Source organism: Panthera onca, chromosome A2, assembly GCF_046562875.1.
Source record: "Panthera onca isolate mPanOnc1 chromosome A2, mPanOnc1 haplotype 2, whole genome shotgun sequence".
Classification (NCBI taxonomy): Eukaryota; Metazoa; Chordata; class Mammalia; order Carnivora; family Felidae; genus Panthera; species Panthera onca.
The window spans coordinates 91,984,545-92,002,911 of record NC_138340.1 but is presented as its reverse complement, the minus strand read 5'-3'; the positions used below and the strand labels follow the sequence as shown (position 1 = coordinate 92,002,911).

Here is an 18,367-nt window from a genome sequence, read left to right as displayed (position 1 = left end):
ATCAAATGAGGTAGAGAATGTTTTCTTTTTATATCTATAAGTAGATGTAAGATTGGAATTTGCTGCTCCTGATATGCTTGTAGAACTTGCTAATGAAACCCACTGAGTGTTTATAAGAGGGATAATTTTTGACTACTGATTCAACTTTTTCAATGTCTTAGCTGAATTCTACAGGTTTTCAGATGTAATGTTTTTATTTTACATAGTTAAGTATTTTCTAGTTTCTCCTATAATTGCTTCTTTGACCAACAAGTTGGTTTAAATGCTTTTAACTTCTAAACATACGTTATCTATTTTGTTACTGACATCTAATTCAATTACATTGGTCAGAGAATGTGGTCTCCATACCAGTTCTTAGAAATATGTTGAAATTTGCCTTATGGACTCACATATTTTCCACTTTTATTAAAGTTCATTGTGTGCTTAAAAAGAATGTACAATCTCCTGTGGTTGACAGCAATGTTCTGTATATGTCCATTAAATTAAGTTTGTTGATTTTGTTTTTCTTTTTATTTGGTTCTTTTAAATCTTCTATTTCCTTAATCATGTTTTTGTCCACTTGATCCATCAAATACTGAGAGAAGTGTGTTAAAATTTTCAAATATGATTGTGAATTTGTCTTGTTTCTTTTGTAATTCTATTGGCTTTTACTTTATAGAACTTGAAACTATGCATGGGGCATACACACTTGCAATCATTATTGTACTGAAATTTTATATATTACATATTATACATATTATACACATATATCAGTACATTTAAATTGACTGTTATTACTAATATATTTGGATTTATTTCAAATGTGTTATTTTGTTCTTTTTGTTTATGTTATTTTATAATTCTTTTTCCCCTTTCTTGCCTTCTCCTGGAGTGATGGACTATTTCCCTTCATTCCATATTTTCCTTTTCCTGCTTTGAAAGTTATAGTCTATTGTAGTCTTACAGTAAGTACCTTAGAGATTACAACATGCATATTTAACTTTTTTAAAAGTTTAAAGATAATCAATGTTTTTGTTTTTTTTTTTAATTTTTTTTTTCAACGTTTTTTATTTATTTTTGGGACAGAGAAAGACAGAGCATGAACGGGGGAGGGGCAGAGAGAGAGGGAGACACAGAATCGGAAACAGGCTCCAGGCTCCGAGCCATCAGCCCAGAGCCTGACGCGGGGCTCGAACTCACAGACCGCGAGATCGTGACCTGGCTGAAGTCGGACGCTTAACCGACTGCGGCACCCAGGCGCCCCGATAATCAATGTTTTTATCCCTTTCTGCATAATACAAGTACCAAAAATGTTTTAACTCCAACCCCTATCTCCTTCTACTTATACAGTCTTGTTGTTAGATTTATTCATGCTGTTTATTTATTTACTATCTCCCAGCTCCAAGTCCACTTTTTTCTACTCTGTTCTGTGCTGCAACTCTACAAATGATACTTCCCAGACTTTCTTGCCTGCTGACTTCCTATTGTGCTGATACTTGGGACACAAAAGGAATGTGAAAAGTCAGGGGAGAAGAGAAAAACATTCCTTCCAATTTTTCAATTCTGGCCAGCATTGCCCATCAGCAACTTTGTTGGTCCAGCCCTCACCTTTTTCCAGAACTTCCAATACCAGCTTTGGCAGTCTCCTTCAGAGCAACCAGCAGCCTCCAGGGGGACTCCCTCTGGAAGTTCAGCTTACTAACAAATGGGAAAATTAGGAAGAGTGAAAATGCAAGGCCGGTTCCAAAATAAATATAATGTTACAGTGACATCTTGTGGATACTGGCAGTATAGCACTGACCCATCAGTGAAAAGTAGCATTGTAACTACAAAGCTGCTAGGTATTTTGGAACTTAAAAACAACAACAACAACATGTTTTAGCTAGACTAGAAAAATTAAGATCAAATAAACACAGGACAACAGAAAGTACAATTGGTTAAATCATGTTTCCATTCCTTGTGTTGCACAACACTAGATTGCTCCTTAAAAACACCAGCTTGTTCACATGAATAGACACTTTTACAAAAAAAGCCATCGAGATGGTTAATAGACACATGAAAAAATGCTCAGCATCACTCATCATCAGGGAAATACAAGTCAAAACCATAATGAGATGCCACCTCACACCTGAAAGAATGGCTAAAATTAACAACTCAGGCAACAACAGATGTTGACAAAGATGTGGAGTAAGAGGATCTCTTTTGTACTGCTGGTGGGAATGCAAACTGGTACAGCCACTCTGGAAAACAGTATGGAGACTCCCCCCAAAATTAAAAATAGACCTACCCTACGACCCAGCAATTGCACTAGTAGGTATTTATCCAAAGGATACAGCTGTGCTGTTTCAAAGGGGCACATGCACCCCCATGTTTAAAGTAGTGCTATCGACAATACCCAAAGTATGGAAAGAGCCCAAATGTCCACTGATGGATGAACGGATAAAGAAGATGTGGTATGTATATACACAATGGAATATTACTCAGCAAGCAGAAAGAATGAAATCCTGCCATTTGCAATAACGTGAATGGAACTGGAGTGTGTTATGCTAAGCGAAATTAGTCAGAGAAAAACAAATATCATATGACTTCACTCATATATGGAATTTAGGATACAAAACAGATGACCATAAGGGAAGGGAAGCAAAAATAATAAAAAAAACAGGGAGGGGTACAAAACATAAGAGACTCTTAAATACAGAGAACAAACTGAGGGTTGCTGGAGGGGTTTTGGGTGGGGTGATGGTCTAAATGGGTTAGGGGCATTAAGGAAGACACTTGTTGGGATGAGCACTGGGTGTTTTATGTAGGGGATGAATCACTAGAATCTACTCCTGAAATCATTATTGCACTATATGCCAATTAACTTGAATATAGTTTAAAATAAACAAATAAATAAGACCAGCTTGTTCCACTTCAGTTTGCTGCCATTTTTAATTTCTCAAGTTTAAAGACCTAATTTCTTCTTCAAATAAATCAATGATCCTCACCCTTTTTTCATAACTAGTGTTTTCCTATTTATTATATATTTTTATAGTTGTGTTCTGTACATTTCTACCCTTTTCATTAAAATTTTCAACTTGTCAAAAAGAAAAACACAACTTTTAGCAATCTATCCTACTAAACTTTGTTTTTGTGTAAGACAAAGACATTAGCCCTGATATAATTGTAGTACACCCATTAATTTTTCTAAATTTCTACATTTTCCCTTTATTAAACAACTTGCTGGTTTTTAAAACCTTCTGTTATTATGTTGTGTATGTCAGTTACCACTTCAACAGAATTTAACCACTTTCATGTTTTTTTTTATTTTTAAAAAAAATTTTTTTAACGTTTATTTATTTTTGAGACAGAGAGAGACAGAGCATGAACGGGGGAGGGGCAGAGAGAGAGGGAGACACAGAATCTGAAACAGGCTCCAGGCTCTGAGCAGTCAGCACAGAGCCCGACGCGGGGCTCGAACTCACGGACCGCGAGATCATGACCTGAGCTGAAGTCGGACGCTCAACCGACTGAGCCACCCAGGCGCCCCAAACCACTTTCATGTTTTAAAATTAAAATAGTATGCAAAGAAGTTTAGTAGGCCATATAACATATTAGAAAACAAGATACTTGGTTTGAGAAGACCTAACCTCAAGGCTAGCCTTGCCATTTATTAGTAAGACTAAGGAAAGTTGTCTAATTTAATTAGCCTCAGTATAATCATCTGTAAAATGGGGATTCCAACAGGACTCACAAATTTTACAATATTAAATAGGAAACTGTACATAAAATACTGATACATTGTAAAGTATTCTACAGATTCCGTTAGTTGAGATAACATGCATCATGTTCACAAGAGTCTACTTAGTTTAGAATTTTGTATGGAAGAAATTTAAAGTAGCCCATTCCATACATCTGACAAACAATCCTCACATAATTACTCAGAGTCTATTTTTTGCAAGATACTCTAAGAGATATAAAGGCAAATGATTCCCAGTGACAGCCTTTAAAGTTTTATACTTTGTTTTGAGGATTCATATATACCTGATAAGCTAAATTACAAAGAGATTTAACTAATCTTTATTTTTTAATGTTTATTTTTGAGAGAGCATGAGAAGGGGAGGGGCAGAGGGAGGGTGGACAGAGGATCTGAAGTGGGCTCTGTGCTGACAGCAGTAAGCCCAGTGTGGGGGCCCAAATCCATGAACCTGTGAAATCATGACCTGAGCAGAAGTCTGACACTCAACCAACTGAGCCACCCAAGTGCCCCTAACTAGTCTTGAGGTGACTTCACAAAAAAAGTGTTCAGCTAGGTTTGGGGTACAATGATGGGAAAAATAAGCTGTGAACAAAAGAATACTTTGATTTTCCCTGTCTTAGCACTGCTACAGTATTTACTGTTTAAAAAAAAATACTGTTGTTAACTTTTGGCTCCTAACCATATGGTGCTTTAACGTATAGTTTTGGTTCCCAAATATAACTTCGGCTCCTGTTTAATTTAGGATTTCTGCATGGATGTTCAATTAAGCTTGGTCAACGATTTCTTTTTCTGTTCTAGTATTGAAACCAATGTCAGATTACCTTTTTAAAAATGAATTAGATGGTGTCTCATCTTCTTCCATGTTCTGAAATAGTTTGTATAAGATAAGAATAATCTGTTATTTTACGATTTGGTATCACATGACATTTGCCAGTGGCAAAACTTTGCAATACCCATTTTTCTTTTGTGACAATTCCTCTATTCAGATTTTCTACCAGCCCTGTCTCAGGAATGGAGGTGGATATACTCTATCTTTTCCAAAAGAACTGCAAATTTAAGTGACAAAGAGCAGCGATATAGGGAAGGATATAGTGTGAACATAAGGAAGGATATAGTGCGAACAATTATGCAAAATACCACAGACTGTATTGTGTTAAACCATATTTTTAAATTTCCTGTGTCCTTTTTTTTCTCCTGTTCCTCTCTTCTCCTTGAGAAATCATACAAAAGATTTTTCTACATTATTACATTACATAAAGAACTAGCTTCTAATTTTATTAATGAACTCAAATTGATTTTTTGGTTTGTTTTATCTTTCTTTAATATTTATTTCTCAAATTCCTTCATTCTACTTTTTGGAGGATTATTATGTTGTTCTTTATCTCCGTATCTTTGCTCAATTATAGTCAATCTTTCTTTTCTAATCACAAACATTTAAGGGTATAAATTTCTCACTGGACACTAATTCAGGTGCACAACAACATATTGCTTTTTTAGCCTAGTTCCAAATTTTTATAGTTTGATTTTTATATGCTATGTTTAACCAAAAAGTTATTTAAATGTATGTTTTTAAATCTACAGCTATGTATAGAATTTTTAAATATATCTTTCTGTTGTTGATTCCTTTTTAATACTATTCAGGTCAGTGAACAGGTATGTATGCATGTTTGGGGTTTTGGAGGCCATTTGTGGACAACTTTTCTCTTTGGTTGATTTTCAAAGATATTCCATGTTGAAAAGAACATGTGTTCCCTTTTTGTTGGGTGCACAGTTGTATATGTATACTACGTTGTGCTTGTTAATTGTTCTGGTCTTCTCTGTTCTTATTTTTGCCTACTTGATCTTTCAGTGTCAGAGTGATGTGTTAAAAACTCCCAACAGGCTGTATTAGGCCATTTCTCCTGATACTTCCATCAATTTTGTTTTATAAAGTCTGACACTATGCTGTTCCTGCATAAATGTTAATGACTACAATGCATTCTTGGTAATCTGTTGGATTTTTTTTCCATATAAAAGTAACATTCTTTAGCCTTTTTATCTTGGGAGACTGAGTGAGTACAGGAGCTGTGTTTTATTCAGAGGACCAAATCCTAGTGCTCCTGGGAGCCTGTACTGAAAGCTGCACAGAAGATGGCACATAGTGGCCTGGAAAGTCAAGTAAGAAAAACCTTTTAAACCACACTGCAAGACAAAAACTAAATAAATAAATAAACAAACAAACAGATCAAAGAGATTCTGTTCAAGAGGGAAAGAAACAAACACACACAAAAAGGTGGGGCGGGTAGAAATTAGAGAATTAGAGGATAAACCTAAGAGATCTAATACGCAAGCAAATGTTCCAGAAATAAAAGATGCAGAGGAAACAGGTTATAATTAAAGAAATAATAGAATGGGGCGCCTGGGTGGCTCAGTCAGTTGAGCCTCCGACTTTGGCTCAGATCATGATCTCACGGTTCCTGAGTTCGATCCCCACGTCAGGCTCTGTGCTGACAGCTCAGAGCCTGGAGCCTGCTTCGGATTCTGTGTCTCCCTCTCCCTCTGACCCTCCCCCATTCATGCTCTGTCTGTCTCTGTCTCAAAAATAAATAAACATTAAAAAAAAGAAAGAAATAATAGAAGAATTTTTTCCAGAGCTGAAGGAAGACCTAAAAAAAGTTCACCCAAGGATGATTAACACACACACACACACACACACACACACACGCACGCACACACACACAGAGCCAGAGACACATTCTAGAAATTCCTAAACTCCAAGAATAAAGTGAAAACCTTATAATCATTCAGTCAGAAAAAAAGTTGCCTCATGAGACTGGCAATGAATGTTTCATCTGCAACATTAAAAGATGAAATGGAAGGCTTTCAGGGAAGATGATGGAGTAAGAGGACCCTACGCTCACCTTGTCCCACGAATACACCTAAATAACACCCACATCAGTGTAAATAACCCAGAAAATGACCCGAAGATGGGCAGAACAGACTCTCCACAGATAAATGTACAGAAGAGGCCACATCACAGTGGGTATAAAGGGCAGGGATACAGTCGGAACCAAGTTCTATCCATGGGAGGGAGGGATGGCACATGGAAGATGAATCCTCATAACGTTTGGCTTTGAAAGCCAGAGGGGCTTAACTCTGCAAGTTCTTACAACCAATGGGGCCTAACATCTGAAGATGTTGGTTCTGGGAAAACCAGGAGGAAGACAGGAAACTGGGCCCTCTGCCTTAAAAAGACAGCACAAGAAATAGCCCCTCTGACATACAGTATAGAAGGAGCAGTTTGAAAAATACCTGGGGTACACAGGAGGGAGATTTGTTTACTAATCTCAGAGCATGTGCTAATGGGGCAGAATCTTTAGGAAGCTTCTCCAAGAAAAAAAAAAAAAAAGAGCTGGTGGGTACCATCTGCCTCCTCTACCCCCTTGTGTAGACACAGGGACACCTGCAGGAAATAGTGCAGCACTCTGCACCTAGCTTGCTAACAATGTGCCTCAGCTCCACACTCTTCTGCAGATGACCTAATCCAACCTGTCCTCAACAGGAGTTTGCCAAAGCGGCTCCAGGTCCCTTCCCACAGCAGACCTGTGCAAACCTTGCTAACACCCCAAGCTCTGTTCCCTTACTCTCTTGCAGGCCTGCCCCCTCCAACCCACCCTCTGCAGAATTCCATCTAAAGTGGGCACCTCAAGCATGACAGTACACAAGCAGCCCCAACAGGTGCCAGCACCACTCCAAAGTGACTCCTGCCCCGGGAAAAGGGAAAGATAACCACACCAACAGTATGACTGTAGCCCAGGCAGTGGGCTGGGGGCAGATATCTGGGGGAAGATAGGCCCCACTCACCAAGGAAAGCTTCTCAGGGGACAACACAAGGAGAGCACTCAGCAGTTCAGTGCTACTGCAGCTCTGACAAATGCCTAGTCTGATCCAACTCAAGCCCAACATGGCCCCAGTCTGGCCCATTAGTAAAATGAGGACCAAAACCTTTGCACAACAGGTAAAGAGGGCCATGGAAGACAACTGGACTGAAGGAAGATGCAGCTCAGCCACAAAAGCAGGGCAGACACAACACACACAGGAGAAGCACCATGTACTAGTGAACAGGGGATATGGCACAAAAGGACCTCTTCTTCATAAGGCCACTACTTTCAAAAGCAGGAGATGGAGCTGACTTTTCTAACCCATAGAAACAGACACAAAGAGTTAGACAAAATGAGGAAACACAGGAATGTGTCCCAAATGAAAGAAGAGGACAAAATCACAGCACAAGAGCTAAATGAAACACAGATAAGTAGTATGTCAGATAAAGAATTTAAAGTAATGGTCCTGAAGATACTCACTGGACTTGAGAAGTGAGTGAAGGATCTCAGCGAGACTCTCAACAAAGAAACGGAAAACATAAAAAAGGAACCAATCAGAGAGGAAGAACTCAATAACTGAAATAAAAAATACACTGGAGGGAATAAATAGTAGACTAGAGGAAGAAGAAGACCAGATGACTGAACTGGAAGACAAAATAATGGAAAAAAATCAAGCTGAAGAGAAGAAAGAAAAAAGAAAAAGAAAAAAATGAGAGTAAACTAAGGGAACTCAGTGATACCACCAGGCATAATAACATTTGTATTATAGGAGTTCCAGAAAGAGATGAAAGAGAAAAAGTGACAGAAAATGTATTTGAAGATATAATAGCTGAAAATTTCCTGAATCGGGGAAAGGAAACAGAAATCCAGATCTAAGAGGCACAAGAAGGTCCACACCAAGACATATAGTAATTAAAATGGCAACAAGGAGTGATAGAGAGTTTTTAAAAGCAGAAAGAGAAAAGAAAACAGTTATATACAAGGGAAACTCCATGAGGCATTCAGCTGATATTTCAGCAGAAATTTTGCAGGTCAGAAGGGAATGGCATGATAACTCAAAGTATTGAAAGGTAAAAATATACAGCCAAGAATACTCTATCCAGCATGGCTATCATTCAGAATAGAAGGAGAGATAAAGAATTTGTTAGACAAACAAAAGTTGAACAAATTCACTGCCACTAAACCAGCCTTACAAGAAACATTAAAGGGGATTCTTTGAGTGGAAAGGAAAGACCATAAGCAGGAGTAAGAAAAGTAGGAAGCACATAAGCATTAAAAATAAACATATCTATAAAAATCAGTCAAGAGATTCAAAAAATAAAAGGATGTAAGTATGACACCATATACTAAAACGTATGGAGAAGAAGAGTAAAAATTTAGTGCTTTTAGAATGGGTTCAAACTTAAGCAACCTTCAACTTAATATAGACTGCTATATGCATAAGACATTATATATAAACCTAATGATAATGACAAATCAAAAGCCAGTAATAGATATGCAAAAAAATAAAGAGAAATGAATCAAAGTATATGACTAAAGAAAGCCAGCAAACCATGAGAAGAGAGCAAGAGAAGAAAGCAACACAGAACTACAAACCAACCATATAACAAGTAACAGAATGGCAGTAAGTACATACCTTTCAATAATTACCTTCATTATAAATGAATTAAATGCTCAAATCAAAAGACACAGGATGTCAGAATGGATAAAAAGCCAAGACCCATCCAAATGCTGCCTATAAGTGTCTCATTTCAAACCTAAAGGTGCATGAAGATTGAAAGTAAAGGGGAGGAAAAGCATTTATCAGGCAAATGGAAATGAAAAGAAAGCTGGGGTAGCAACACTTACATGGGACAAAACAGACTCTAAAACAAAGAAGGACACTATATAATCATAAAGGGGAAAATCCAACAAGATATAACAATTATAAATATCTATGCACCAAACATGAAAGCACCCAAATACATTAAGCAGCTAGTAGTAAACATTAAGGAAGCAGTCAATAGTAATACAATAATAGTAGAGGACTTTAATACCCCACCTACTCAGTAGACAGACCATCCAAACAGAAAATCAATAAGGAAACAGTGGCTTAGAATGACACATGAGACCAGATGGATCTAACAGATATATTCAGAACATTCCATCCTAAAACAGTGGAATACACATTCTTTTCAAGTGCACATGGGACATTCTCCAGATTAGATCACATACTGGGCCACAAAACAAGTCTCAGCAAATTCAAAAAGACTGAAGTCATACCCATAATCTTTTCTGACCACAATGCTATGAAACTAGAAGTCAAACACAAGAAAAAAATTCTGGAAAGGCTGCAAATGCATGCAGGTTAAATAACATGCTACTAAACAATGAATGGGTAAACCAATAAATCAAAGAGGGAAGCAAAAATACATAGAGACAAATGAAAATGAAAACACAATAGTCCAAAATCTTTAGGATGGAACAAAAGCTGTCGTAAGAGGGAAGTTCATAACAATATGGGCCTACCTGAAGAAGCAAGAAAACTCAAATAAACAACAAACCTGACACCCAAAGGAACTAGAAAAAAGAACAAACAAAACCCCAAACCAGTAAAAGGAAGGAAATAAAAACTTTAGAGCAGAAATAAATGAAATAGAAACTAAAAAAACAATAGACGAGATAATGAAACCAGGTGCTGATTCTTTGAAAAGATCAACAAAATTGATCAACTGTTAGCCAAATTCATTGAGAGGGAAAGGAAGAGAATGGACTCAGATAAATGAAATCAGAAATGAAAGAGGAAAAATAACAACCAACACCACAGAAATACAAAGGATTGTAAGAGAATATTATGAAAAATTATATGCCAACAAATTGGACAACTTAGAAGAAATGGATAAATTCTTAGAAACATACAACCCTCTGAATCAGGAAGAAATAGAAAATGTGAACAGACCGATTACCAGTAATGAAATTAAATCAGTAATAAAAAAAACTCCCAGCAAACAAAAGTCCTTGCCTTCACGGATAAATTCTACCAAACATTTAAAGTTAATAGGTATTAACTTCTCAAACTACTAATAGGTATTCTCCTCAAACTACTCCAAAAAATATGAGGAAGGAAACTTCCAAATTCATTTTATGAGGCCAGCATTACTCTGATACCAAAACCACATAAAGACACTACAAAAACAAAAGAATTCTCTGATGCCAAAATCTCTGATGAACATAGATGCAAAACTCCTCAGCAAAATATTAGCTTAACCAAATCCAACAATACATTAAAGAAATCATTCACCACGATTAAGAGGGATCTATTCCCAGGATGCAAGGCTAGTTCAATATTTGCAAATCAATGTGATATACTACATTAATAAAAGAAGGGATAAGAACCATATGGTCATTTCAAAAGATGCAGTAAAAGCATTTGACAAAGGACCACATCCATTCATGATAAAAACCCTCATCGAAGTAGGTTTCAAGGAAACAGAAGAAAGGCCATATATGAAAAACCCATGGCAAATACCATACTCAATGGTGAAAAATGGAGAGCTTTTCCCCTAAGATTAGGAGCATGATAAAAAGCTTCTGCACAGCCAAGGAAACAATCAACAAAGCTAAAAGTCAACCTACAGAATGGGAGAAGATATTTTCAAATGACATATCAGATAAAAGGTTAGTATCCAAAATATATAAAGAACATAAAAAACTCAACACCCCCAAAATAAATAATCCAATTAAAAAATGAGAAGACATGACCAGACATTTCTCTGTAGAATACATACAGATGGCCAAAAGACACATGAAAAGATGCTCATGATCACTTATATCAGGGAAATGCAAATCAAAACTACAAGGATATATCACCACACACCTGTCAGAATAGCTAAAATAAGGGGTGCCTGGGTGGCTGTCGGTTAAGCGTTCAACTTTGGCTTAAGTCATGAACTTGCAGTTTGTAAGTTCGAGCCCCGTGTTGGGCTCTGTGCTGACAGCTCAGTCTGGATCCTGCTTCAGATTCTGTGTCTCCCTCTCTCTGTGCCCCTTCCCTGCTCATTCTTTGTCTCTCTCTGTCTCTCAAAAATAAGTAAATATTAAAAAAAATTAAAAACAGAATGGCTAAAATAAAAAACACAAGAAATAACAGGTGTTGGCGAGGATATGGAGAAAAAGGAACCCTCACGCACTGTTGGTGGGAATGCAAACTGGTGCAGCCACTGTGGAAAACAGTATGGAGGTTCTTCCAAAAGTTAAAAATAGAACTACTACATGATCCAGTAATTCTACTACTGGGTATTTACCCAAATACAAATATACTAATTCAGAAAGATATTTGTACCCCTATAATTACTGCAGCATTACTTACAATAGCCAAGATATGGAAGCAGCCCAAGTGTCCACTGATTGATGAATGGATAAAGATGTGATGTGTGTGTGTGTCAACTCTACAACTTGACATTGTGTGTGTGTGTGTGTAGTGGCAGGCATAAAAAAGTATGACATATTGCCATTCGCAATGACAAATGACATGGTTGGAGCTAGAGAGTATAATGCTAAATGAAGTAAGTCACACAGAGAAAGACAAACACCATATAATTTCACTCATATGTGAAATTTAAGAAACAAAACAAATGAACCCAGAAAAAAACAAGAGAGACAAACCAAAAAACAGATTCTTAACTATAGAGAACAAATTGATGGTTACCAGAGGGGAGAGAGGTGGGGGATGAGTAAAATAGGTGATAGGTGATGGGGATTAAGAGTACACTTATCATGATGAGTGCTGAGTAATGTACGAACTATTGAATCACTATATTGTATACCTGAAACTCATATAACAATGTATGTTACATACACTGGAATTTAAAAACTAAAATTTTTAAAAAAAATTTTAAATTTTAAAATGGAGATAGAATGGCATCCACCGACCAGTGAGAAATAAGAACTGTATTCCAACTACCCCGTGATGGCCATAGATTTGCGGATATGCAAAAATTTAGAAAATACATCTGATTTGAGGAAAGATTTCCAACAACAAATGAATGTGAACAAGAGTACTCAAGCTAAGAGCATGTGGAGAAGAAAGGAAAAGAGTGATGTGCAATGAATCTTCCAAGTTAACTGTCTTTAAATAGTTCGATATAAATTAATAATGAGAAACTGAGGATATGGAAAATAAATAAAAACAAAGAGCACTGAAAAAGAAGAGACACAGTGCCAGAGATATTCTAACCACAGTCACGAATGGAAAGCAGTAAAGGTACTCAGCAATTCCTAGTAGCAGGTGGTTGCGATAGGAAAGAAATACAAGCATTACAAATGGGTCCAGAGGAGGCTGGGTGCAGAGCAAGGATGATAAATTATTCTAAAGATCTCACCTTACTGGGGAAAAGAGTGAGGAAGGTGAGTATTCTGGTGGGGGAAATATTGGTTATCATGTTTCAAAAAATAAAGAAATTGATGTCTAATCATAAGTGCTAAAAATTGAAAAGTAGAGTGGCATTTACAAATTAATCAGGGGGAAAAAACAGTAAAGACCCAAGTAAAAATAAATAATAAAGAACTATGGAAGGAATACCAAGAATATTAGTCAAGACATAAAACTCCTACAAATACTATCACTGTCTGACACTCTGCCAGATTCAACGGAAACTAAACCTGGCTGCAGTCTGTTTCCAAGAAAACAGAATGGGAAAGGGGTAAAGCAAGGCTGGAAATGAAGAGAGGGGCAAAAAGCAGAAAAACATAAATTAAGCAAAACAGGGGCAGGATGGGCAATTACGATCAGGAAAGATTAAAGTGAAAAGTGATACAGTGGACAGTCATGTTTACATATGTAGATATGGATATATAAATAGACATACATACAGAGATATACATGAGTTCTTACAACTTGTAAAAATAAAATTTCCAATGGGTAAAAAATGTCAAGTTGTAGAGTTGAAATTTTCACAAAGAAGCAACAAAAGCAGCCTGTGGACTGCTGGACACAGTCCACACTGGCAGCACCTAGAATACTTGTTCAAGTCATTTGCAATGTTTAAAAAGTGTGTGTTTGTGAGGTGCCTGGGTGGCTCAGTTGATTAAGCATCTGACTTCGGCTCAAATCATGATCTCACCGCTCATGGGTTCCAGCTCCCTGTTGGCCTCTGTGTTGACAGCTTAGAGCCGGGAGCCTGCTTTGGGTTCTGTGTCTCCCTCTCTCTGTGTGTCTTCCTCTCTCTCTGCCCCTCCTCTGCTCATGCTCTGTCTCTCAAAAATAAATAAATGTTAAAAAATTATAATAAATAAATAAATAAATAAATAAATATTTTTTTTAAATTAAAGTGTGGTTGGGAGGGTGGAGGGAGAATCTCCCAAAAGAGAATCTAGAAGCAATTCCTCAGAATCCTGTGTAAAAATAGCAGAATCAGCTTGTTTTTGCTTTACCATAGCAACAAAGAATAAGATTTTGAGTTTCCAGTTTGTAAGTTGTAAGGGCATTTGCACCTAGGTCAGTGGTTCTTATCCTGGGTGATTTTGCCCCATAGGTACGTTTGGCAATGTCTTGAGACATTTTTTGATTGTGACAACCAATGGTGGGAAGTCTTAACTGGTATCTAGTGGGTAGAGGCTATGGGTGCTGCAAACATCCTACAATTCACAGGACAGTCCCCCAAAACAACAAATTATGTGCCCCACCATGCCAATAGTTCCAAGGCTGAGAAACCTTGCTAGAGTGACCAACTAATGTGGTTTGCCCAGGACTGGAGAGTTTCTCAGAACTAAGAACTTTCAGCTCAAAAACCAGGAAAATCCTACATTATTGTAAATCAAAATGACAGGCAAAATAATATGGCTGTGTAAGGAGCATTTTGGGGCACTCAAGATACTGACCTTAGTTGGACTCCTATCTGTATCTCTACAGATTGCTTCACAGCTCCTTTAAAGTTAATTTGGAGCTACAAATATAAAAATATAGAGTTTACTCCACTTTCAGAAAAATTTTCTTTGGGACAGTGTCCTCATAATATTTTTTAACATAGTAAATGGGCATAAAAACTAAGCCATAAAGCGCTATACATCTTTTAGAATAAAAACTATATAATTAAAAAGTGGAATAATTCTGTTCCTAAATGATACCTAAATAACCCTGATTTTATAAAGAAAATCTTCTCTATATTTCAAAAATAATTCTAATTAATAGACTAATTCCTAGGACCAATATGGGTTTTTAATAGATATATAGTTAAGATAACTTGCCAAAAATTCAAAAATAAAATTATGCTTTAGAAATATTCTGTTTTTTTTAATTTTTTTTTTTAACATTTATTTATTTTTGAGACAGAGAGAGACAGAGCATGAACAGGGGAGGGGCAGAGAGAGAGGGAGACAGAATCGGAAGCGGGCTCCACGCTCATCAGCCCAGAGCCCGACGCGGGGCTCGAACTCACGGACCGCAAGATCGTGACCCGGGCTGACATCGGACACTTAACCGACTGAGCCACCCAGGTGCCCCGAGAAATATTCTGTTTTTTAGGGAAGATGTTTCTGCACTGTAAAATTAAATACTCAGAAGTATGGCAACTTTATTTATTTTTTTTTTTTTTTGAGAGAGGGAGAGAGAGTGCACGCAAGTGAGGGAGGGACAGGGAGAGAGAGAATCCCAAGCAGGCTCTGTGCTGTAAGTGCAGAGTCCGACAGGGGGCTCAGTCTCACAAACCATGAGATCATGACGAAGTATGGAAACTTTACAGATGCAGTAATTCAGTGGTCTCTTTACGTGTCCTGAGAGCCTGTTGGTAGATTTATATTCAGAATAACAATAAAACAGATATAACAATTCCAGACAACCATTTCTACTTATATCACTTTCTTAAAAGCAAACAAACATTTCCTAGATTCCCCCCATATGACTTCCCTTTTAATCTTACTGCCAGAAGTAGGTCACATGCTCATTTTTTTTAAATTGTGATTTAAAAAAGGCATACAGGCAAAAGACAGGGGTATCCATTCTCACCACTCCTATTGAATTAGCATAGTACTAAAAGTCCTAGCTAGAGCAATCATTCAAGAAAAAGAAATAACAACATATTAGAATTGGAAAGGAAGAAGTAAAATTGTCTCTATTCGCAGATGATATGATTTTATATATATAAAATCCTAAAGACTCAACCAAAAAACTATTAGATCTAAGCAATGAATTCAGTGAAGTTACATCATACAAAATTAATATTAATATACAAAAATGAGTAGCATTTCTGTTCATTACTAACGTATTTTCCAAGAAAAATAAATCTATACCATTTGCAATAGCATCAAAAAAAAAACACTTAGAAGTAACTTTAACCTTAACTACAAAGATGAAAGATGTCTACTCAGAAAACAAAACACTGATGAAAGAATTGAAGGAGACACAAATAAATGGGAAAGAATCCTATAATCGTGGATTGGAAGAATTAATGCTGTTAAAATGTCAATATTATCAAAATTCCTCTGTAGATTCAATGCAATCCCTATCAAGATTCCAATAGCATTTTTTTACAGAAGTAGAAAAAACATTGCTAAAATTAATTTAGAACTACAAAAGCCAAATAGCCTGAATAGCCAAAGAAATCCTGAGAAAGAAGGAAAAAGAGAAGGCATCACACTTACTGATTTCAAGTTATACTATGAAGCTTTAATCATAACAACAGTATGGTGCTGGTATAAAACAGACAAACAGACCAATGGAACAGAAAACCCAAGCATATACAAATCAACTAGTATTTGACAAGGGAGCTAAGAATACTCAATAGAGAAAAGACAGTCTCTTCAATAAATGGTGCAGGGATAATTCGATATTCACATGTAAAAGAATGAAACAGGACCCATATCTTACACCACTCACAAAAATTAACTCAAAATAGATTAAAGACTTACGTGTAAAGACCTCAGATCATGAAACTCCTAGAAGAAAACAGGAATAAAGCTCCTTGTCATGGGTCTTGGTAATGAATTTCCTGGGTATGACACCTAAAATACAAGCAACACAATAAAAAATAAGTTGGACTACATCAAACTAGAAAACTCATGCATGAAAAAAAATCAACAAAAAGACTATTTATAGGACAACTGTGGTTAACAATTCATTATCACCTAAAATGTGCCAGGAATCCACTAAACACTTTTCAAGCAAGCACTAAAACATCAATGATGGAAGTTTTACTCTCACTTAAAAATATTTACAGTTACTTGATTAATTGAGCTCTTATTCTGGGCAGTTAGAGAAGGGTGTCTGTGATTCCCAAGTGAAGATCCTAATCTTCATATCTTTCCCCAACAATCTTAAGAAAATGGAGATAGTATTTATGGGTTCCCCATGTTGTTATCAATCATCCCTATATTTTTTGAGATCTGAGCTCTCTCTAAAGCAAAGTTCTTTAAATCATGACGTAACACACCAAGATCAGAGTTAAAAAAAAAAGTGGAGACCTTAATCTGGTAAATGTCGTTGCTCATTTCTTCCTGATACATTAGACCTGGGGTTAATTCAAATGCAGGAAATAGTGAAGCAACTTCAGTTACTGAGCTGGAAGGTCTCCTTCACCCTTTACTTGAGCAGAGAAGTTCCACCTGCATGCTCTATGCAATTCTTTATTTCCTTTTTATCAAATTATAGTTGACACGCAATGTTACATTCATTTCAGGCATACAACATAGTGTGGGTACAACTCTATACATTATGCTATGCTCACCATAGTGTAGCCTCCATCTGTCACATACAACACTATTACAATACCACTGACTCTATTCGCTAAACTGTCCCTTTCATCCCTGTGACTCATTCATTACACAACTGGAATCTATGCAGTACTTTATATTAAATTTTTTCCAGGAACAAAGAGAGTGTTCACACAGCCTTTAGTCTTGAAAATAGAATAAAGGTGGATTGGGGACGGTAAAGCACAAAAGAACGAGATTCTCTCTGAGAGACATGTTCAGCTAATGCTATAACTTAAATTGGAAAAAGTGAAATATTTATATCAGGCTAGGACAGCCCTTCAAGATCTTGGGCCAGTCATTTACCTACTCCCATCCTCTCTCAGCTCTTTCATCGTTTTCATAAAACAACATGGCTGGAGAAGATGGCAAAGGTTATCTGTGATTGCATTGATGTCAAAATGACTATGATCCATAGCCTATCTATAAACCTCACATAGCTCTCACCCTAACCCATATTGCTGCCACACCCCTCAACCATTGTGGTATGGCTGCTTAATTTCTGTAGTCTTTTTCTAGATCTTAGCAAATTAAAACAAATAACACAGTATTTTAGTCCCCACACTGTCCATAGAAGTTACGAATCCCTCTTCCAACTATATAGCTTGGGTGTTCTTTTGCTGAGTTTCTTTAAATGGCTTGAGGATTGCAACACCCGTATCTAGGACTCTGTGATCTGAACGTATAAGGGTAAGAATGGATTCTGATTCCACTGAGGTTTTTATTGGGTTCAAAATCACAGTAGACACAAGGAGTGGACTCTCTTTCTCTAGGTTATATTTAGAAATGGAGGAAGTAAGTAGGCATAGCTCCTTGATGATTTGTGTGGTCTTGCCCAAGGGTGACTCGTATGACTTTGGACAGTTTTTCTACCTCTAAACATTCGTTTTCTGCAGCCCCTCCACTGCCCCATTTCCTCAGGAAGCAGTACAATGAGGGGGGGAAATGTGAGTTTGGTTTAATATCTTTGTAGTTTTTCATGTTTTTTTAAAATGCCCATGCTTTAGAGTTAGGTAGATCAGAGGTCAAAGACATGGTAATAGCCTTGGGAAAGTTACTTATGCCT

The 18,367-nt window shown here is 36.9% G+C and overlaps 1 protein-coding gene across 2 annotated transcripts in view; it reads right to left on the bottom strand.

Annotated features, from left to right (window-relative positions):
• The window catches only part of LOC144615632 (uncharacterized), a 288,416-nt gene extending 271,876 nt beyond the window's left edge, over positions 1-16,540 (bottom strand). For both annotated transcript variants that reach the window (XM_081795031.1, XM_078442489.2), the window contains exon 1: positions 16,462-16,540. The gene's annotated coding sequence lies outside the window, so the exon portion shown is untranslated. The remainder of the gene's footprint in view (positions 1-16,461) is intronic.
• Between the last annotated feature and the right edge of the window lie 1,827 nt (positions 16,541-18,367).